Source organism: Ovis canadensis, chromosome 1 (genome assembly GCF_042477335.2).
Source record: "Ovis canadensis isolate MfBH-ARS-UI-01 breed Bighorn chromosome 1, ARS-UI_OviCan_v2, whole genome shotgun sequence".
In the NCBI taxonomy this organism is placed as follows: domain Eukaryota; kingdom Metazoa; phylum Chordata; class Mammalia; order Artiodactyla; family Bovidae; genus Ovis; species Ovis canadensis.
Genome location: NC_091245.1, coordinates 174,319,796 through 174,342,903, shown reverse-complemented (window position 1 = coordinate 174,342,903; position 23,108 = coordinate 174,319,796). Strand labels below are relative to the sequence as shown.

At 36.1% G+C, this 23,108-nt stretch overlaps 1 long non-coding RNA gene across 1 annotated transcript in view; it reads left to right on the top strand.

The window, feature by feature from the left end:
* LOC138419514 (uncharacterized) overlaps positions 1-23,108 on the top strand; it is a 105,144-nt gene that overhangs the window by 12,700 nt on the left and 69,336 nt on the right. The window contains exon 2 of the long non-coding RNA XR_011248996.1: positions 18,331-18,442. This is a non-coding gene — a long non-coding RNA (uncharacterized lncRNA). The remainder of the gene's footprint in view (positions 1-18,330; positions 18,443-23,108) is intronic.

Below are 23,108 nucleotides of genomic sequence, written 5' to 3'. Positions count from 1 at the left end.
AATATATTCTGTAGAAGTCAGGGAATATTAGACCTCTCATTTGAAGAAAAGAAAACTGCCCAAAATAGCCAGGGCCATGTCCTCACCTTCTGGTGTTTGCTTATAAACAGAACTGGACCCTCTGTGTTTATATCCCATTTCTGACACTTTTGGCTGTGTGATTTTAGTATCTGTGAAATGGAGCCAGGAGTATTCCTATCTCAGAGCTTGTGTAAAGTACCTGTGTCAAAGCAGCAGCTATGGAATTCTTAAATAATATTGTTTCTGGAGGTATAGGTTACAGCTCTTGGAATTCTTCAGTTTGTTTGATAGATGCATCTGCTACTAAAAAAAAGGCCAAATATTGTGTTTTATTAATACATTCCTGAGTCTGGTAAACTAAGTCAGTGATACTCAAATCTGGATCTGTAAGCTAGTGATGGTCAAAAAACCGTTGGTTACAGATTCTGGTGAGATAAGCACATACATTAATATAGTGATTTGATATTTCTGTGATATTTTTATTGTATTTGACATAAGTGGCAACACATAGTGAATCTGGATAAACAAAACAGAGAAACAGAAAGATCCTTTTGTTTAGGTCATTTACCTCATGGTAAATAATTGGGGAAAAAAACTGGTCTTAGAAATCCCTATGTATAAGAATTCACTGCCAGATAAAAATTTAAGCATTAATTTAAACAAAATTCAGTATGTTACCTCCCATGGAAAAACTAGAGTTGTGTTGGCTGGTTTTGGTCTGTACCTCTACGTTGTTTTGCAATTGTCTATTTAAGTGTTTGTCTTCCTAACTTGAGTTGTGAGATCCTGGCATGCAGGACTTCAACCTTGTTTGGGCTCCCAGGGATTAGAACAGTGATTGGCACATATCTGATGCCTATTAGATGTGTTTTAAATGAATGAAAATATAAATAAGTGACAAAAATAAAACTAGTTAAGGATAGAAAATGAAATAAACTTGTTATTTTTTCTGCCTTGTGATAGGTTGAATGAGAAAGTGATAGAGATATCAATAGATCTAAATAGATATTGAATATTAATAGATGTTAATTAGTTATGGAAAAAATTTGCACTATTCCCTTTCAAATGTATGTCTACTATAAAGAACATACTGCTTTTGAATCTGAATATAGCCACTTATTGACAGTTTTAATAAGTGACCCATACTGTTGATATAGCCTGGAAAAAATAGTTTTCTTTAGCAAAAGCATACTCTTTGAAAACTAAAGTGATTGAAAAGGTGCTCTTTGTTTATGAAGAAGTGATGATTTCTTCCAGAACACAGGGGTCATTTTTTGTTGACATTCTCTCTAAAACTTTAGAACAGGAGAATTTATGGGAATACATAATTGTCTCAGCCTATAATTTACAGCTTTTTTCCTGAAACTTAAAGGACAAGGAACATTGTATTAGTTTTTTGTATGGAGCTTCGAACTGACATCTCTGGCTCAATAATGTTTTGTTAGGGTGACTTCCTTTCAAGAAAACATGTTGTTTTCTTCTGGCATATAAGGTGACATCTCTTTTCCTAATATCTAGGGAAAAAAAGTTTTCTTTTTCCATAATTGGGCAGTTACCTGGCTATCAGTCATGAGTCCCTGATGCCATTTCACATCATTTTCATTGTGCTGTGCTAACACATCAGATAAGCTCATCACAAAACACAGACTGGGGAACAAAAAGAAAGCCAATATTTATTGATCTTTCAGGATGAGTAATTTGTATTAATCCTGGAAAGATCAAAATAAGTGTGTTCAACTAAAACTTACTCAGACTCCAAGGAGCATAAGAATTCTTTGAGGTTTTTGGAGTAGAAAGAATATTATTTCCAGTAGACATGGAAAAAAAAAATCCCTATCGATTATCTTGCTAAAATGACTATGTTTCCATGTATAGTTTTGTAGCATTAAAGAAAATAATTTATATTTATAGGGGTCTACCTGTATACTCCTTTGGCTTGATGCCATAGTGCACTAAAAGGCCATCAGCTTTGCAGTTATACAGACCTGGATTTGAATTCAAGCTCCACAGTCTACTATGTGACTTTGTGAAAATAATATGCAACCTCTAATTTTCCTTTCCTCTAACAGAAATTATAAAAAATCTTTCAATTTATTGTGGCTATTAAATGTCATTTGACTATAAACTGAGTGAAAGTTTTAATGGCTCAGTTTTTGTGACACCATGGATTATATTCTGTCAGACTTCTCTGTCCATGGAGTTCAGTTTTAATGAGGTGGATGAAACTGGAGCCTGTTATACAGAGTGGAGTAAGTCAGAAAGAGAAAGACAAATACTGTACATAAATGCATATATGTCCAATTTTAAAGACGATACCCAGGATCCTACATGCAGGATAGCAAAGGTGACACAGAAGTAAAGAACAGACTTTTGGACTCAGCAGAAGATGACGGTGGGATGATTTGAGAGAATAGCACTGAAACATGTACATTACCATATGTAAAATAGATGACCAGTGAAAGTTCAATGCTTGAAGTAGATACCCAAAGTCAGTGCTCTGGAGGGATGCAGGGACACCTGTACACCTGGGGTTGATTCATGTCGATGTATGGCAAAAACCATCACAATATTGTAAAGCAATTATCCTCCAATTAAAATTAATTAATAATAATAAAAAAAGAATACTGGAGTGGGTTGCCTTTCCCTTCTCCAGGGAATCTTCCCCATCCAGGGACTGAACTCAGGTCTCCTGCCTTGCAGGCGGATTCTTTACCTTCTGAGCTACCAGGGAATCCACCTACAAATTCAGGAGACTCAAGAAACTAGGGTTCAATCCCTGGTTCAAGAAGATCCCCTGGAATAGGAAATGGCAACCCACTCGAATATTCTTACCTGGAGAATCCCACGGACAGAGGAGCATGGTGGGCTAGAGTCTATGGCAAAGAATCAAATGCAGGTGAGTGGCCAAGCACATAGCACCATTTCTAGCATATGGTAGGTCCTCAGCAAAGGTTGAGTTCCCTTCTTTGTGCTTTCCTGCTGAGTACTCCTTTGAAGTAACCTCAGTAGCTTTCACATTTCGAGCTCACTTGTCTGTTTGCAGCTCAACAGATAAAATGAATCCAAACAAACTTAGTGGTATGCATTTTAAGTTTAATATAGTCCTTTTTCCTCCTCAAGAGATCTGGTTCTTCTTTGTGAAGTTGCTGAAAGATGATATCAGCCACTCCGTAAATCCATAGCTCAAGGCCATGACAATATCCATAATCCTACTTCTTGTCCACTCCAGTGTGGAATACCAAATTTAATCCCACTTTTTTTTTTTTGAGCACTGTGATATAATTTATAAGTATGGTTTCTTCTTTGATCCATATAGAGAAACAAGTATTTCTTAATAGAAATAGTTTTATCTTATATACAAGTTTCTTGGTTTTCCTCCACAGTTAATCCTACCCATTTTTTTTAATATCTAGAAATTTATCCATCTTTGAGTAGCAACACAACAATGCATGTATTAAAAAGAATGTTCTTGCTTTGTTTTTCCAAATTCATTCTTAAAAACAGTAAAGAAGAAGTTTGTTCTTTCAATTTTGCTTAATTTTTCTTCACCCACCTACATAAAAAGAAAAGGTGAAGTCTGTAGGAAATGCCAGGTATGATAATGCTATATCAGGAAATTTGCTTCTAGCTCTCTTGCTGAGTGTCCATCTATGCCATTTCACAACATGGTTGTTGGTTTGCTTTTCACCCAGTCTCTCTCTTCCTAAAGCAGTCTCCTGTGGGTATCAATTCAGTCGCTCAGTCATGTCTGACTGTTTGCGACCCCAAGTACTGCAGCACACCAGGCTTCCCTGTCCATCACCAACTCCTGAAGCTTGCTTAAACTCATGTCATGTCCTGTGGGTATACAGGGTTGAAAAATTTGCCCTAAATTCATATGACTTCTTTTTATTTCTAAATGAACAGAAACATCCAGGAGTTTCTTTTATATAAACTAGAAGAAGCTTTTCATAATGGATACAATTAGAGTTTTGCTATAAGCCCTTTGCACTTGAAGATGCTGGTGTGAGGTGAATCTCTGAACTGTCTATACTTCTTGCTTTGCAAACAAGCCTTTTCCGTATAGACTGGTAGGAGGCTAAAGTATAATCTTCAGGGTCACAGAATTTTTACCCACACAAAGCTCCCTTTCATATATATATTTAAAAGTGAAATTGATCTTTCTTTCTCCTTCTCTCTTTCTCTGGCCCAGTTTCTCAGGTATTATGCTCCAAACAGCTAAAAAAAAAAAAAAAAAAAACCTCTTCTAAAAAATCTGTAAAATTATGCAAAAACAGTAATAATTTAGACAGTAAGAATTATTCCCTACCAAGCACCTTGGATGTAGCTGAATATTCACAATTAACATTTGCTTAAAAATGTGCCTTTCGCATGACCATGCTTACCTCCTTGGCGCTTCTTCCTTCAGATATTTAGGACATAACAGGCAACAGATGACTCTGAAGCCCATCTGACAGGGAAGTTTAATTTTAAAAACTCATCCTGTATCATCCTCAGGGATATGCCATTTTCCAGGCTTTTTCATTCAGACCTACCTTTCACCTGAGACTTTTTCTCATCCAGTTCCAAAATTCCCAAACAAAATAAGCACATACCAAAAATACATAGTATTTACCCTGAGCATGAGTGACCTTATAGCTCATGAATACAGGATGACTTGAGAAGTAAAATTCAGTCTATAGCATGAGTTATTTGTTTAAAATAAAGGTGAGAACCAGAAAATAAAACATGAGCAGTGGCTGACAAAAATTCTTAGCTCTCCCCTCAGATATCAATGAGAAAATACATCTGTAGTGTATCTACCTAAGGCCTACATGTGCAACATGCAATATACCTGAGTCGTAGGCCTTGTATGATTCAAAGAGCAGAAAAGGAAGGTAAGAGATCAATGTCAGATTTACTGAATCAAATACTTTGAAATTTCTAGAAAAGAGGAAATTGTTTTTTCCTATAAAACTCATGAAACATTTAATATCCTGTAGTTAAAATTAAGTAAGACCTATTTTAGAATTCTATTTTCTTAAAAAAATTTTTTTTTTGTTAACTGGGACCTCTCCTGTAACTTTAAAAATAAATTTTTGTCATTGTTGACTAATAGAAAAGTTATTTTTTTAAAAAATTACCACTTCAAAGCTTTTTAAAAATATCTTAGATAAGTAGTAATACTATGTGGTTAGCTCTTATTTTGAAATATATGTAGCTTTTAAAATTATAAGTCTAGCATTGGGCTAAATAGGGAAAGATAGAAGATTTTGATTCTAAAGAGTATGGATTGGTGAAAGCAAACAACTACTCATTTAGTAATTATTGAGCATGGTAGACAATTATCCCTTTTTGTTGCTCCAAATAATTTACAATCTTTTTGGAAAGGAAGTCATAACTTAAAATAATAACTTATAGCAAGAATCAGTGAACTTTTTACCTTTTTCTCTAAAAGGTTGAATAATAAGTATATAAGGCTTTATGGGTCTAGAAGCTAGTATATAGTAAATATTTTTAAAAGAGAAAGTACTCTACCCCTCCCACGCCCTTGCCCTGCACTGTTGCTTTCCTTGGAGTGAACTGGCTTTGGTAAGGGGGACTTTGTGTCAGCTGCATCAACTTGTATTATTCTCTCAGCCAAGAGAATTCAGCCTGAGGGGAGGCACTTATTTAGGGGTGTGAGAAAGCAGCTGCTTCAGTCAGAATCACCCTCTGCCTCAGATCTCAGTACGCTCTTCTCTCTTCCCAGTAAGCTTAGACATCTTAACGTAGACAGGTGACCGCAAACAAGGTAGTTCATTAAATTGCCAGTTCCCTAACAGACAGATTCTATCATTTGGTAGATTCTGACATTGGCAGTTGCTACTCAAAATGTAAGTGGTGACCCTAGACAGCATGAGGCCCAGCCACAGGTTAGGGAGTCAGGCATAAGACAGAGGCATAAGACAGAGAGGAGCAGAGAAAGATTCCTGGACTGGCTATCTGAAGACCACAGTGCTACTTTGCTCAGTATGGGTGCCCATAGGTCACAGTGATTTATAAGTAAGGACCATGTACCAAGCACCCTGTTAGATCAAGAAACATTTCTTTAAGAGAATATGCATTGAGCCCAGTGCTAAAGCATAGATAGAGACTGAAGAAAAAAAAAAAAAACTTTCAGAAAGGTGAAGTGAAATTGTCACAGAATGACTTTTTGAAAAGTAAAATCATAGCTTATAAAATACAAAATAGATACATTCAAAGATTTTATTTAGCCAATTTTTATCTCATTCATTATTTAGGAAATCCATGTAATTACATTAGTTCCAAAAGCTAACAGAGAACAGATACATACATGGACATTAAGCAATGCTGAAGTATATTTGCTAATATATACAACATTTGTTTCTTCAACAAGCTAGAAATCAATTTCATCTCCATCATCCAAAATTCATTTGCTTTTCTATGAACAGAAATCATTTGCATTTACCATCTCTTCACAAATTATCTAGAATATTGCAGAATAGTCAAAGACAATGAAAGTTATAAAACCAGATAACCCCAGAAGGGTCCTTTAGATATGATCCACATTCCATTGTAAAGTACCCAGTGATCACTTTTTCCACTTCAGATTCTTTTACCTGACAACAGGAACAAAAAGTAAGATGAAGGTGCAATATGTTTATTTCAGAGACACCTATCTTAACGCCCATCTGAATCCCCAGCTTTCATCATTGACTGTTTTAGAATTGCATGGGATGATAAGCCATTTTTGCTATGTTAAACCTAAAATTGTTCATACAATATTCCAATGCTATAATTTCTGGTCCTTTTTTAGGTAAGGAAACAATTGAGGAGTCAAAGTCGGTGGAAAGTAATAGGCTTTTCAGTGTGGTGTTTTTTTTGTTTTTTTTTTTTTCAGTTTTAGATTTTGATAAAGTTCAATTTATTGATTGTTTTCTTCTTTCATAATTTCATTTATTTCTGGCTGTGTTGCGTCTTGGTTGCTGTGCAGGTTTTTCTGTAGCTTCAGTGAGCAGGGGCTCGTCTCCAGTTGTGGTATGCATGCAGCTTCTCACTGCGGTGGCTTCTGTTGTGGAGCACAGGCTGTAGGCACAGTCTTCAGTAGCTGCGGCACACAGCTCAGTGGTTGCAGCTCCCAGGCTCTAGAGCACAGGCTCAATAGTTGTGGCACATGGGCTTAGCTACTCCAAGGCATGTGAGATCTTCCCAGACAAGGAATTGAACCTGTGTCTCCTGCACTGGAAGACAAATTCTTTACCACTCAGCCATCAGAGAAGCCTGGTGCTTTTCAAGTTATATAATGTACATAGAAACCGTCTCGATTCTACACATAAAGAAAGTCCTACTCACTTCTTTTGGCCAAAGAAGTACAGAAGAAGGAGGGGAAAAACAAAATAAAGAAAGCAAAGAAAAAACAAAACGAATAACACCTGGGAGACCCAGGCACTTTAAGGAGACAAGTGGCGTCTATCATATAACAAATTAAGAAATATTCTGTTGGCAAATATTAGACCTTTCCTCTTTTAAAATGGACATAAGGCTAAAAACAGTAAATACACTGACAGCATGAGGGCAAAGAAGTGGATGGAAAAAAAAAAAAGCAAGTTGAGCTCAAATTTGATATAATGACTATAGTGCTGGTGGGATCTTATAAGGCTCTACAGTAATAAAGTAGCACCTTGTTAGGACAAAGCACAATAAACGATGCTCATGGCAATGACTTGACATCATGATTAAAGGCACAAACCACATTCAGGGCGTTTTCATTGTGAAGACAATTAAAAACACTAAAAATTTTTAGAAGACTTCTGACATGTTTTAAAAGTTTAAGTGGTCAGAGAGAATATAAGACTCTTTAAACTTATTTAAAAAATGAGAGTTTTTTTTTTATATAATTGGAAAAATCTAAGTATGGTTAGATACAGTAATTATAGGGCAGACTGGAATGAGAATAATCAGGAGAAATACTAGTAGACTAAGAAATCTTTGCAAGTTCTAAATATCCCACTAAGGTATAAGATAAAAGGTAAGTCCTCCTGTTCAAATGGTCAAGAACATTTTCAAGGAAGAGATATCTAACTGATCTGACTGCCAATTTTGTGATGTTCAACTTTCACAGTAAATAATAGTAGCTAATCTTTATTATTTCATAGCAAATAAGCCACTGTATTAAATGATACTATTTATGTCTTTGTATATATATAATATATATTTTTCTAATTTCCATAATAAGCATTGAGAAAGATATTATTTTCTCTCTTTTACAGAAGAGGAAATATAACCTAAGAAGCTGAGAGAGGTTAAATTATGATCATGAACTACACTATTACATGGCAGAGATAATTTTGAACCCAGGTTGTATGGGTCTATTGCTTGGACTCAGAAGCATTCTGATATTTTACTCTTTCTGTTTAATGCCAAAAATAGTTATTTAGGTAAATAGTATTGTCCTTATTTTATATAAAAGCAAACAGGCACAGGACAGCAAAGTAGCCAACCTCAGCAGGCATGAAGTGCCAGTGTGCATCCACTAGATTTTTCCACTGGGAGAGGGTACAGTGGACCTGTCTGTTGTGTCTCTCTGCTTGAATTCTCCTAAAGAAGACTCCCCACCTCTCAGCTGAAGGGGCAGCTGTGAGCAGCTTGCTGCAAACTAGAAAATGCAAATACTGCCTTGAAGACATTCAAATTCAGTTTTAAAAACAAAACAAAAATCACATGCTATCTTAACAAAGAATTATCTCCTGGGCTTCTTTTGCTCTAGTCTGCCAATTTGTGACCCAGGGAGTAGAAGGTAAAAGACCAGTTGGGAGAGAATTGAAGAGACAGACAGAAACTGACTCACAGAGCATTGCCGGGTTGTTCTAATGGAAGGCAGTCAGAATAAATACCCATTAATTCCCATGGCTCAGGCCTTGGAGCTATCTTGAATGCTAAAGAACCTTCTGGTTCCAATCACCATTAAAAAGATATGGCTTAGATGTTCAAGTTTTTCATGATTATATGTGTGTATATATATATACGCAAATACATACATATCCCATATAATGTATATAATATACATATATGTCCTATGTATATTTATATGGGATATATATGTATGTGTGTGTGTATACACCTAATAAACTCTCATTACACTAGGTAGCAGGCAGTCCCATTCCGAGCAACCCTATGAATCTAACAAAAACCATCCCACTATCATTATTTGCCTTGAATTTTCCAAAATGTATTTTTCTAACTTTTCACTCCAAACTGTGCTTTGATACACCATGCTATACTCTAGTCATGAATGAACCATGAACACTTCTAATTTTAGAAGTAGGAAAAAAGTCATGTGTGTTCTTCTACAAATTAATATGAATACGATATTCAGTATGAAAATAAATTTTAAAGTGTCAAATTGATTTAAAGTATTAAACTACTGGTTTAGCAGAGAACTCTGCTGACCAATGTTCCAGAGTGCTGTATATTCTTTCAGCACTGATAATGGTGATGGTATAAACCAGTGATACTGACTTTTTAAGAAGTAAGATTCCATGATGAGATCCATGTTAGAGATACTTTTATGAATAATACGTTAGTGTCACTCTAGAAGTAAAGATAATTACCTTTAGAGTCTTATAGCTAAAGGTGGTAATAAGACAGAAGATCTTTTTAGCCTGGCTATGCTTGGGAAAGTAAAAGATATATGGTAATGATTCTGCTCTAAATTTATGAGTAACAAGTTGGGAACCTAAAAAGTCAGGCCTGGGCCCAAGAGGCCTGAACATCAGGGACTAGCTCAAGTCAAAAACCCAACATCATGAATAAACTATGAGAAGGCCCGAATAGATATGACTCTTGACGTCAATCTTTATCTGCAGATCAACATCACAGTATTCCCAGGAGATGTCTAGGATCCATGATATTGCCAACATAAATGGGGAAATAAGTCTTCTTAATTTTTCAGATTAATTTCTCAAGTTCCTTTGCAGGGACATCGTCTGAGGCTTCTTATCACTGCCATCACCACCACTCCCAGATTTTCCAAAGACTGACAATTGAGATGGTACAAGCATTAGTCCTTTTCCAGTTTTCTGTGACGTTGGAAATGGCTTGTCTTCCACTGCAGGACCAGACTAGCAAAAGAAGTGTCTAAGGTCCAGAATGTCAGGCGACGCTGCTCAGTGTGCTGCAAGTGCAGGCTGAATACTTGTACAAAACTGAGAGTGAGCATCTAATAAATTGTGTGAGCTGAACTCTTCACTCTTAGGGAAACTTTCACTCTCAAGCAGGACCTATTACACAATTTGTAGGACCAAGTGCAAAATGAAAAATATGGGACACTTGTTTAAAAATTGTTAAGAATTCTAGGGCAGTGATAGCAGACCACTGAACCATGTATGGGTCCCTTTGGAGGTTCCCACAGGATCCCAGGATCCCACAGGTCTAGGTCCAGCTGTTGAGCTAATCTGAGAGTAAGTGCCTCCTTAAACTTTGCATCCTAAGTGCTCACTCCCCTCATTCTAGGTCCAGTTCTGCTCCATAATCTTATTTACTTATGGAAATGGTTAATTTTATCTGTCAGCTTGACTGGATTGAGGGATGTCTATATAGCTGGTTAAAAAAATTGTTTCTGGACTAGATTAATGCTTGAATTGGAAAAACAAGTGAAGATCACTCTTACCAGCAAGAGTAGCATCATCTAATCTTTTGAAAGCCTGGATAGGACAAAAAGGCAGAGAAAGGGTATATATGTTCTGAGTTGGCCCCTTCCTCTTCTCCTGCTCTTACACATAGGGGCTTCTCATTCTCCAGCCTTTGGACTTGGACCAGGACTTTCAATGTTGGCTCACTTGGCTTTCAAGCCTTTGGACTTACACTGGACCTATTCCATCAGCTTTCCTGGGCCTCCAGTTTGCAGATGGCAAATTGTAGGACTTCTTGCCCTCCATAACTGTAATATCATAATAGTCTCTTTCTCTATGTCTTATTGGTTCTGATCATTGAAGAGCCCTGAACAACACATTCATCAAATTCTATTTAAGTTAACAGTGTTGTGGATACTGCTCTATATGCTGAAGATAGAGCCAGGACGGCTTCAAGTGCAGTCAGGCAAGGCCTCATGCTCAGAAGGATTTGAGGTTGGTTTAGTGCTCTGCTATCATCATCTTGAAAACCTTAATAACATTTTAACAGGAGATTTTGTATTTCCTTTTTGCACTGGACTCCACACATTAGATAACTGGTCCTGAATATAGTAGTGATAGTCGGTCAGTTGTGTCAGACTCTTTGCGACCCCATGGACTATACAGTCCATGGAATTCTCCAAGCCAGAATACTGGAGAGGGCAGCCTTTCCCTTCTCCAGGGGATCTTCCCAACCCAGGGATTAAACCCAGATCTCCTGCATTATAGATGGATTTTTTACCAGCTGAGCCACCAGGGAAGCCCAAGAATACCAGAATGGGTAGCCTATCCCTTCTCCAGTGGATCTTCCTGACCCAGGAATTGAACTAGGGTCTCCTGAATATAGTAGAGAGGGAAACAAAACAATCCCATCTTATGGAACTCATGGTTTATCTGTGCTTATCCACTGCTCTTATGAGATGTCCTAGACAGATTTCAGTCTGGTTCCAACACCCATATGCTTGTGTCTCAAAACTCTGCACTCACCTTGTGGAGCATTATTTTCTATGGCACAGACTTTGTGACAGTTTGGCAGTGTCCATAGGACTTCTGAGCCTCAGTCAAAGACTGATGAGCTTTTGGGCCCCTTCCAGAGCCAGAGTCACCATTTAGTTAGTTTCTGTGCAAAGTGATTTTACTTAAGGAGTCTCATTGCTCTTTGAGTCTTTGCTGAGACTAACCTATTTCACTGCGAGAGAATTACAGGAGGAAACTTCAGGATGAATGGCTTAGGACTTCATTCATTCTCCAAGTGGGGGAGGTATTGACCTCGAGGGGACAAAAGTTGGTTCTTGAGGGATGAAAATAATCTCAACCTCTTTTTGTGTAAATCACAGATATACACAAAGTACAGAAACAAATATACAGTGTATCTCAGGTATTAAAATTTCATGAAATGGGGGAGTAAATAAGAAGGATTATCTAAAAGCGATCCCTAAGGGAACAATTTTGAAGAAAAGGCTGAGAAACACTGGAATAGGTTATTTATATCTTCCCTCATGGAAAGATATAGGATTCACAGGCACGTTTTTGTATCTCTTCCCCACTGACCAGTTTTGCACAACAAGTAGTAAATCAGCTTTTATTAAACCAACGGGAAAAAAAGAAAACAGGAAAAAGGTGTTAACTTTAACCGCCAGACAAAGCTTAAATATCTGGGTTACTCAAATCACCCTTCATAGAACTATAAATATCAGTTTCTCTTGGTTATTTAAATAAATGTTCAGAGACAGATAAATTATCAAGGTTTGAAACAGTTCCTGATGAGAAAGATATAAGGAAAAGAAATGAGAAATATAATCCAACAGCAGAATAAATAGAGATAAAAGTTTGGGAGAAAGTAAATGAAGTAAGAAAATAAAAGTGCAAATAGGAAAAAAAAAAAAAAAGTTTTTTTCCTGATCCTAGAGAGAAAAATAAAACAGAAAAGTCTGTGAAGATTATAAATATGAAAATATAGTTATACTTTATTTTTAAAAGTATAAATATTTTCATAAATTGGCCATGCATAGTTGTACATAGGACCTAAATGTCAACTCAGTTGAATATTTTATAATATTCACTCATTCACTTATTTTTTCAAAATATATTTCTGAACAGTTATTATGTGTCAGATATTATTATAGGTATTGATGATAAGTAAAATTTCTGCTATCAAGTTATATATGTATTCAAGTGAAATAGATTCAATAAATAAATGAAATTAAAAAAAGAAAAATAAGAAAAAATATTGTGATGGGTGGCATTCCAGAAATTAAAATGAATTAATGTGCTGATATATGATCAATGGGGGCTTCCCTGGTGGCTCAGGTGGTAAAGAATCTGCCTGTAATACAGAAGAACTGGATTTGATCCCTGGGTTGGGAAGATCCGCTGGAGGAAGGCGTAGCTACCCACTCCAATATTCTTGTCTGGAGAATCCCCATAGACAGAGGAGCCTGGCAGGCTACAGTCCATAGGGTCCCAAAGAGTTAGACACGACTGAGCAACTAAGCACAGCACATGATCAAAGATAATATCTTTTTTTCAAATATAAATTTATTTATTTTAATTGGAGGTTAATTACTTTACAATATTGTATTGGTTTTGCCATACATCAACATGAATCTGCCACAGGTATATACGTGTTCCCCATCCTGAATTGCCCTCCCTCCTCCTTCTCTGTACCATCCCTCTGGGTCGTCTCAGTGAACCAGCCCCAAGCATCCAGTATCATGCATTGAACCTGGACTGGTGATTCATTTCATATATGATATTAGACATGTTTCAATGCCATTCTCCCAAATCATCCCACCCTCTCCCTCTCCCACAGAGTCCAAAAGACTGTTCTATACATCTGTGTCTGTTTTGCTGTCTCACATACAGGGTTATCGTTACCATCTTTCTAAATTCCATGTATATGCGTTAGTATACTGTATTGGCGTTTTTCTTTCTGGCTTACTTCACTCTGTATAATAGGCTCCAGTTTCATCCACCTCATTAGAACTGGTTCAAATGTATTCCTTTTAATGGCTGATTAATACTCCATTGTGTATATGTACCACAGCTTTCTTATCCATTCATCTGCTGATGGACATCTAGGTTGCTTCCAAGTCCTGGCTATTATAAACAGTGCTGTGATGAACATCTTTGAGTAGATGTCTAAGATACCTAAAGTCGGGGTGTAGTTATCCAAAAGCACAACTCTAGGTGTTGTGTCTTATCATATTGTAGGATGCTTTAGAGTTCCCAAATGATGATTAAGGAAAGAGCATTCCAGACAGAGGGGCTTCCCCAGTGGCTCAGTGGTAAAGAACTCATCTGCAATGGGTTGAGAAGATTCCCTGTAAAAGGAAATGGCAACCCACTCCAGTATTCTTACCTGGAAAATCCCATGGACAGAAGAGCCTGGTGGGCTATAGTTCATGGGGCCACAAAAGAGTTGGATACAACTCACCTACTAAACAACAAAAATATTCCAGACAGAGGCTTCACAAGTTGCAAAGACTAGTTAGATAACTAAGAGACTGAATATGCAAACAGACAATGGCTAGTTAATATAAGACAGTATAACTCTAATTCAAGTCTGCAGCAACAGCACCAAAAGCCAAACCAGCTTTTTTTCCCTATTTTTACCTCTGTTTCCAACTCAATACCTGTAATTTTGGTGTTAAGAATTTTCAAGTGGCTGGGTGATGATACTACTTAATAAATTGGGAAGATGGAAATAAAAATTACTGTGATTTGATAAATCACGAGTTCCTTTTTAGCTGTATTGTTTGAGGTATGAATTAGATCAAAGCTGGCTCATGAATTATTTATCAGTTAGTGACAGGATAAGTACAGAAGATAGGAGTAAGAATTTAGAAATGTTTGTAGCAACTCAATAGAACTGTGATATCCAAGCTTGTGGTAAATAAACTTGTCACATTTAACTGTGTGTTAACCAATTTTTCTGCTGTCAAATTCGCATAGTGAGTTGCATGAGTTAACAGCTACACTAAAAGAACACATTACAGCATGTGATCATTTAAAATTAGTTTGCTAATTATAACTTAGAAATTATAAATTTGAAATCCATTTTTGTCAAAAGAATTTACATATCGTTACAACTCTATAGGATAAATTATTGCAATTGTCTACTCATGAGAGATTGAAGATATAGTTTGAAATTATTTCATCACTACCATTATTTCTAATAAAGATTAACTAAATATCCTAAGTTTTCTAAATTGCTTTAAATTATCTTTTCCACTTCTGTCAGTTTATATCTGTGAGACTAGCTTTCTATTGAACTTTATTTTATTTATTTGGCTGCACTGGGTCTTAGTTTTGGCATGCCAAGATTTCATTGCATCATGCAAAATCTTTCACTGCATTGCACTGACTCTCTAATTGTGGCTCATTGGCTCAGAACTTGTGGCACATGGCCTTAGTTGTTCCATGGCATGAGGGATATTAATTCCCCAACTAGCATCAACCACGGTTTCTCTGCATTGCAAGGTGGATTCTTAACCACTGGGCCACCAGGGAAGTCCATCTATTGAATATTATTAAAGCAGAAAAAATAAGTGCATGTATATGAATATATATATATATATATATGTATATCATTCCCTGAAATAAAATTGTCACCCATCTAAATTAGACTAGATAAGATGCAAGTTTATTTTTCAAGATAAATATTCATATACTTCTTTGTTCAAAGACTACTTACAGAAAATATAACATGGGGAATCACTATTTCACTCTTATTTTTTTATTATAATGATTTCAGAATTAAAAAACTATATGTTGAAGCAATTGTCTATTAATAATACCTATACACATGTGGTAAATAACACATACAGTTTTTGCAATTCATTTTTTCCTATGCTTTTCTTGTTCTAATTATATTTATTGAAATGGAATTTTAGGTCTTTTGAATAAAATGAAAAAAGAGGAGATTGTATTTTTAATACGTTTTTTCTTTATTTTTCAAATAATTTGTTTTGATTGACCTTCACAAAGCTACTAGTCTATGAGGAATTGGAAATTATTATAATCTACATAGTTTTTGCCACAGAAAATTGAAGATGCACTGAATTGGATGACAAAATGAAGATTTTAAAGAAGACAGCTGAATATTTTAATCTGGCATTCTCAGGAAAGATTAGTATTAGAAATTCAATGTTGACATTATCAAGAATGCAAATGTATTTAAGGTCATAGGACTAGGTGGGATCTAGAAATAGATGTGGCCAAAGAAGAGAAGGGGGTTCATCACAGAACCCTTGGGCACTTCACAAACAGAAGTCAGCCAGAGGAGGTAGAAGTTCTAGCAAAGGAGTCTAGGAACAAGTGGTTAGAGAGATTGGAGAAGGAAAAGCAGGAATAGAATGTCATTAAAGCCAAATATTGAAAGATTCTAAAATAGAAGGAAGTGGGTCAACTCTATAAAATTGTGACCTGAGACTGATTAAGACAAAGACAAACATGTGACCATTAGATTTGCCAACATGGAAGTCCTTGGAGATTTTCTCAAATGTTCGAAGTAGAAAGTTTAATGTAGTCAGCTGAGGATGTGGTGAAATAAAACTGGGAAGTGAAATAAGTTTCACTGAAACCATGTATAGAAAAATGGAACAATGAATGAAGCCAAAGGCATATGTGTTTGTGCTTTAATAGAAGAGTAACCAGAAATGTATATATTCATGGAAAATATCCGCACAGTGAGAGAGAAGTTGACAACTAAAAAAAAAAAAAGTAGTTCTTAGAGAAGGGAAAAGGGAATAAAGTGTAGCACACAGCTTGCCCTTTTATAGGAAAGGTGGTAGTGTAATCATAGTAATAGAAACAAAGGAGAAAAGTATGGAATAAGTACAAATAGCTAACAATTACAGATAAATGTAAATGGTGTAACATGGAATTTGTCCAGGTGAAAAAAATAAGAAAACAAAATAGTTTGAGTAGTATTGAGTAGTAGAAGAGGTGGTATATTCAGGTGAAAGATACAGAATTTAACTGAGAGACAATTAGAAAATGGAGTATTAGAACTCAGAAAATGAGAGGATAAAACTTTGACTGGTTGAGGGCCAGGGTATTTTGAATCCTGAAAAAGACCATTATGTACTTTTCTAGGACCAAAAACTGGGTCAGAATTTTGATGGGCCTCTTTTCAGTTACTGCCTTCTAATTTTTCTATAAGAAGGAGAGGTGAAGGGTTAGTTCTGAGAGTAAGGGAGTCCGTTGGTAGAACAGGGGTCTTGAGAAGGTTGAAAGAGCTGTATAGCAGTGTAGTTGATTGAACTAACTAGAACCATGATAGAAGGCTGAATTTCAAATATGGTCCCTTGAGGAAAAATAAGTGTGCCCCAGTCATTCAATCCAACATTGATTTGAGTATTGCTGTCAAGGGATTTTGCAGATGTAATTAAAAGTCTAAGTCAGTTGATCTTAAAATACAGAGATTATTTGGATGGACCCTAGAAGTTGAGCCTTTTTAAACTGAGGTATTTACTAGGCAGGTGCAGAAGAATCACAAGGATTTGAAGTATGAGAGTTCAATAAGCCACAACTGACTTTGCAGATAGAAGGAGCGATATAATGAGAAACGCAGGTAGCTCTTGCCTGGAGAATTCCATGGACAGAGGAGCCTAGTGGGCTACAGTCCACGGGGTCGCAAAGAGTCGGACACGACTGAGCTACTTTACTCTTACTCTTTACTCTAATAGCAACAAGCAGCCTTCAGCTAATAGCTTGCAAGTAAATGGGGACCTCAGTCCTGCAACAGCAAAGAGCGAGTTTTACCAATGATCTGAATGAATTTGGAAGAAAATTTTTCCTCTGGAGCCTCCAGATCAGAGTCCATCCAGGTCACCATCTTAATTTCAGCTTTAGGAGACTTTACTCAGAGACCTGAACCAAGACTGCTTGAACTTTTCTGACCCTCAGGACCTTGAGATAATGAACAGATATTGTTTGCACCTGTATTTTATAATACTTTGTTACACAGCAATAGAAAACTGATACAGCCATGTTAAAGTGTTCCTAGACTGAAGTTGAGGTCCCTGGATCTATGCTCTTCTCAAACAAATGGATTTTCTCCAGAAATCACTAAGCCACAAACCAGAAACCGTGGACAACTGGATTGATTCAGTTTGGGAAATGTGGAGTTTGGGGTGGTTAGAGAAGGAATAGGAACTAAAAGTGGGATTATAGAGAAGCAAGAAAATGACATTTTGAAGTACTGAGGAGTTCTTGAAGTCAGTCCACGGGCAAAGTGGGATAGGGAAGCGAAGACACTGGGGGAAAGGAAGAATATGGAATTAGTTGCTCTTTAAGATTTCAGAGATGAAACAATTTCAAATATTAAAACCTGGTGCCCTGGATTTATGAAGGTAAAAGCATCCAGGTTCATAAACTGATGACAGGGATCCTGAAGTCTCCTAACAATCTGAGAGGAAGAAAGTGGTAAATATAGTGAAGTGGCTAAGATGCTGTTAACCTCAGGAAAGAAGGTGGAATAGCCTGATGATGTGTTTTTAAAAGAGAAGTTTTTATTGGAAATGGGAGAAACAGTGGTTTAGATGCGTGGCATAGGAATTTTAAAAGGTAGTGCTCCTAACTTTGGGCTCGTGGATGGGTGGAACAGAGAACTAGTAACTAGCAGCTCTTCATCCTCTTTCTTTTGTTGCAGCAATCTTGGTGGTCACTTAAAGGTGATGACATCAACAACTGAATCCCTAAGTCACCACTGAAAGGAAGCCCACCCTGCAATGCGAACCCAACAACATCTGCATTGGATTTTTGTAAGAATCAAACTCATTTTTTTAAACCTCTGAAATTGTGCTGTTGTTTGTTACAGCTGTTAGCATCATTTATTTTGTACAGAGATGTAACACGAACATTTAAAAAGGCCTTATCTACACTTGAGTATCCCACAGGCTTGATGTGTGTGTGTGTGTGTGTGTGTATTTTAAGGTAATGCTTCCAAATTCTAATTTACCATTCTAGTAGCCAGAATAATTCTCAAAATTGAAAATGGCATAATTAATCATTTATTTTTCTATGGCAAAACCTCATGTTTTACATATGAATCAAAACTATACATGTATCCTCAATAACATGATGCAGGTAGTAATTAAGCCTTATTAAATTCATCAATGAAAATGCTTGTTTTTATTTGGCAAAACTCAATTTTGCCTTAAAAAAACTGAATAGTCTTTCCTATGCCTGCATTCACAGTATGTTGTGAATGTTGATACTACAGAGCACGCATCTTAATGTGATTTCCCTATTCTGTTAACTGTCTATTTATGTTAGGTGAAAAGCAGAAAATGATTTGACTTTTAAAAATATTAAATACTCTTTGTTTGAAATAATATTCCAAAGTCAAAAATTTTACAGTATATCTTATATACTTTCATTTTTGAAAGCTGAAAATCCATTTGAAATTGGCACTTTTATCCCTGTCAGCTTAGTGTGAAGAGGGCAGGGTCTACAAATTAAATTTGTCCTTGACACTAGGAAGAAAGCAAACTGGTGGTGTTTGGGATGCAGCACATACCTGCTCTGGGCTAGCACACAGCTGTCGTGAGTCTTTTCCATGGTAAAAAGACCAAGATTATGATCATAACCTTGAGTTATCATCACCTTTGGTGCGGGTGTCTTATCTACCTGTAAAAATACTTACAAACTTTAGGTAGATATAATTCTTACACTTATCTAGAGTCAGGAGAAAGCATAATTTTACTTCTATCAAAGAAGGCTAACATATATTTTTTTTACATAATCTTCAAGCACAGAGTACATTTAATCTTTATATAATGATATTACCATTTCACAGGTTTAGTTGCCACAGTGCAACTTAATAATCTTTGTTTATTATTTTTTTTAATTGTAGGCTATATGATTGATGTAAACAAATTTGTACAATGACTGGTTTTATTGCTGTTTTTTTCTTTCTATTCAATTCTTCAGTGTTTTTTTTTTTAACCTGTCCTTTCTGAAAGACCTATTGACCTTTTATAGTCTTATACCTCACTTTTGAGCTCTAATAATCTTCACAGTGTTCTACAATTTCTATAGTTATAGAACTATTCATATATGTGTTTATATACACAGACAAATGTGTCTCTGTGTGTATGGCACTTCCATTGCTATGATTTTATTTCTCCTAATATATCTTTTCATCTTTACATCTTTTCATAATGTGTCCTCTTTGCTTACCAGTGTACTAAGTGATTGGTTATCCAAAGGTGAGCCATACTTGATTTCACAGAGCTCACCTGATTTCATAGAGCTTACAGTTTAAAGAGGAAGACAGGCATTAAAAACTAATTATGCAAATGTATGTAACTGAGCAATGTTCTGATTGCATCTCTAGGAAACATTTGATTTGATTTAACCAGGGAGATCAGAGAATAGCTTTCTTAAGGACAAATGTGAGCTAGGCTATCTGCGGAAAGGGGAAGAGCCCTGTGGCTGGACCCACCAGGGTCCTCTAGAGTTGCTGAAAGAGGACCACAGTGACCGGAGTAAAGAGAACAGAAATGGGAATCTCAATCAAGTTAACAGTGGAGATGTCAGCTGGAGCCAGACCAGGCAGGAGACTCAACCAGATTAAGAAACTCAGTCTTTGTCTTAAGCGCAATAGTGAGTCATTGAATAGTCTTATCAAAGACAGTGGTATGATCAGGATTCCATTAGAAATAAAATATTTCTAAGGAGGTCTAGAGAAGGGAGCCAATAGAGAGGTGTCATCTCCCAAATCACTATTCATCTTCTGAAGTAGGCTGTAATCACCTCACAGACACAAATAAAAATCTTTCCTGGGCTCTGTCCACTGTTATCTTCCAAGCGTCTCGTAAATGAAAACTTAACTGGTTTCCAGGCACCCAGCTGTTATCTGAGTAATAGGGAACTGTCTAAAGTCCACAGGGAGCAGCAAGCCCAGTGAACTGGAGAATGGTGAGTTTCCCCATGAGAACTGCGGATCATTGACTGAAAGTTAATGTTAAGCTGCCCTCATGCTTACCAGCGGCTGCGTTAGCCAGGCCTCTTTCCTGAGCTTTCTTTGGATGTTTCAGACTCTGCTGAGCTGATGGAAATGAAGTCCATAATTTCAGCTATGGTCATTAACCCCCTGCTTTGTGTTTTTACTAATCATTAACATGTCATTTGTGTCACAGAAAGACTTTGAGCTCAGGGAACTGGGACTTCAGTGCAGTGGGGACCAAGTACTGAAAGTAGAAAAGGCATGACAAATTGTATTAACAAAGCTATCCTGGTCACCTTGTACAAAGGAAAATCTCATTCCACCTAGTGCAGATGGTGCTGGGATTTGAAACCCTTTGTATTGTGGAGGAGAAAGACAAGAACATGCACTGTTACTAGGAGGAAACTCGGTTATGATAGCTGAGAATTGCTATATACTTTAGTCATTAAATAATTTAACCTCACTGAGAAAGAAAAACACGAAAAAAGTTTAGAATCTCTAGATCCATTTTCTACTTATGTATAAAATTCAAGTGTAGGTTGAAATAATCAATTTCATCAAATCCTTAGTGATTAGGCATTGAATTTATCAATCTCATTCTTGCCCCAAAGATCTTTTAAACCATGTCTCATTCATTGTTCTTTAGTTACTGTCCCCAGATGGTTAGAATCAAAGCTGCTTCAAATTCAACTGTTTGCCCAGTATGTTTCCTTTGAGCTCTCCTACCCTTTCTTTCTACTCCAGAATTTTCAACCTTGAAGTCCCTGGCTAAGTCTACCATGCCCCCAGACTCTCATACAAGGGGCTACCCAAGAGAGTAGCCTGTACTATGAACTTAGTAACCTGTATTTAGTACTTGTTGCAACACTTTTATTAGTAGTATTTAATTCCAGTATATATTTCATAATAAATCCACTCATTTGTAATCTCCTTGGTGTCAGAGAGCTAATGGAATACTTTATTCAGTGTGGCTTAATGAACAAAATTTAACCTCTCTGGTTCCAATAGGAATCAAAATAACCTTTGCTCTGATTGGTTTCAGAAGTGAGAAAATTCTTGGAATGTTCATTTTTACCTCTTTTTTCTTCAGTTGTATATTTGGGTGCTCAACTTAATTCTCTCTAATTAAGGTCACTAGTAGTCTAAGTCCATTATGCCTATATTCTGGCCTTTGTGCAGTTTAAGTATGCTTCTGGTTATATGTACCTTCATGTATGTTTATAATTTTATAAGATTTGTTTTATTTTATTACATAGAAAGAATGTGGAAAAATAATCTTTGGTTGATAAAAACTATCTCAAATATTTTTCCTATTAATTAGGCTTTACTGGGCACAAAATGTGATTTTTGAAAATAATATGAGTATTAGTTGTGCATTATATAAAACATCTGAAATGAACAGACATAAGAACCTATCAATAAGAGTATGAGGGATTAAGTAAAAGAATTAAAAAAATATGTGATGTTACCTCAATATTATAAACACTAAGAACTATTTTTATTTTATGTATGTCTTTTTTCTCATAACAATAAAATAAGCTCTACTATCTCAAAGCCTTTCATATAAATATTTTATTAATATGAGCATTTATCTAAGTCTACTTTAAAAACATGATTGGAGAAGGAAATGGCAACCCACTTCACTATTCTTACCCGGAGAATCCCATGGACAGAGGAGCCTGGCAGGCTACAGTCCATGACGTCACAAGAATGGGACACGACTTAGCGACTAAACCACCACTACCACCAAAAAATGTAACATTGCAACAAATCAAGCATCAGTCACTGCTGATTTAGCACGATGAGTTTCTTTAGACATAAAGTAAAATCCGGACCTTAATGCTTATCCTCCACTATGAAAATGTTCTTATGTAAATTTCATGTCAGAAAATACACATGACGGTTGATCCCTTTTAGATTTGAAATATCTTCCTTTATGTCAGAGTGCTAAAAATATCTTTAAATCTGAAAAGCATGAATAATCACAACTATTTCTTATTTGGAAAAAGGTTCTTGTATTGTTGCATTTTTGCAGAATTGTCATCATACAGAATTACTTTTCCTCCTAGTGAACACTTGTCTTTATCGATGTGTGGGCTGCTGGCAAAGCTGACATTTTATTTGTTGGCTGGTTTCCCATACACAGTACTTTTGTGTACTGTTCCTTCTTTAAGTGTTTAATAACCAACTGTATATATTGTTTATGAACTTACTAAGAGCAGATCTTAGTGGCATGCATCATGATACAGAAAATTCCACTGCAAGTAATATAAAATAATACTCTGGAAAACCTATTTTTATCCATGCAATTTAAGTGACTTGATATAATAATCTTGTTATATTGAAATAGTCAAGATGGTAAAATATGAGCTTTCTTTTATTTTTTGATATTAAGAAATAGGTAGTATACACAAAATAAAAACCTAAATAAGCATAATCCTGAGGATGTGGATTTAAAAGCAATTTGACCAACTTTC